We start from the raw sequence: 1412 nt of genomic DNA on the forward strand, positions 1-1412 counted from the left end.
ACTCTTTGATATAATCCTGCTGAAATCCCGGTAGTTACTCAACAAACCATGGTTATCCGTTAAGACCTAAATTCCTTGAATTGCAGCCTTTTGCCAATGAATCTCGGACAACCCTGATTATTGGGAACTAATCCATGAATTTCAAGTCAACAACTAATGAGAATCCTACAAAATGAACAATGATTAGTAAAATATTATCCTTGCCTCAGCCATGTGTCATTAGAAGATTGACTGCGTTTTGTGTATTATGGGATCCACCTTGCCACGTGTTAGCTGACGTGTAGAGTTTGATTTTGGTACAAACAATGCCCCCTTCAAACCTTCCTTTTGGAACAAGATAAGGATTTGAATTTTTTATTTTTCATCCCTTCCATTAAATGCGCCGCTTCTGCAATTTTGAACCTATTTTTCACCCAATCAACTGATATGGCACACCTTTCATTATAGGCATTTTACTTCCGCATGAAGTCTGACAGGAGTAAAACTTTTTACTGCTTCTCCATCCTTCCATCTTCTTTCTCGCCACAAACTCCCTTCTTCCAAAACCTTCCTCTACTATTCTCTCCCATGGCCACTATCGGAACTTCGTCTCTTTCTTCCAGTGCAGGATTCCAAGTCCAAGAGACCATTACCAAAGAAGATATCCCGATAAATGCTCACCCTCCTTACTGGTAACAGATCATGCCTTTGGATCTGAAAGGTTTGGTTTAGCTCATTCCTTCCTTGGTTCTTTTCCAAATTCGCTACGAGCTTCCTTTCAACCATATCCATGCATGGGCTTCTAAGTAGTGAGCAAAATGTTCATGTTGACAAGGCCCTCCTTTGCGCCACATCCCAATTATGGGACATTGGGACCAATTCTTTCCATTTTAGGGTTGGATTCATGAGCCCCACTCTCCAAGTTCTTGCTTTTATTATGAGAATTAGATTTATGGTCTAGAGGCCAACAATGCTATTGAGTCATCTTAGAAGGCTTCCTTTTCTTACCCAAAGGTGAAGGACATATCCTACTCCTACTGGTTGAAGACTTTTGTAGAAGATAAAGACAGTTTCAATTTAGGAGCATACTCATTTCTTGATATTCTGGCTCAACAAGTCTGTCTTTTAAGTCAGCTCTTCCAAGATAATTCAACATTTCAACAGGCTTGCTCTTCGTTGGGCTCATAATGTAGTGTACTCTTTTGCTGCAATGGTTCTGACACTGGTTTATCGAGCTATACGATCCTTCATAGAATCTGGCTTCAAAAGCTACCCTGGCCCCTTTTGAATTATGCAACTCTAGCTGTGGACATACTTCAAGCCATTGTGTCCTGAGCGTAACCCTGCCTCTTCAGACTTTGATTGTTTTGGTCTACAGTTTAAAGGATTGGAGCCTCTGGATCACAACTCCAAGGATTGTTTCTCCTACTTTC

Source organism: Tripterygium wilfordii, chromosome 8 (genome assembly GCF_013401445.1).
Source record: "Tripterygium wilfordii isolate XIE 37 chromosome 8, ASM1340144v1, whole genome shotgun sequence".
Lineage (NCBI taxonomy): Eukaryota > Viridiplantae > Streptophyta > Magnoliopsida > Celastrales > Celastraceae > Tripterygium > Tripterygium wilfordii.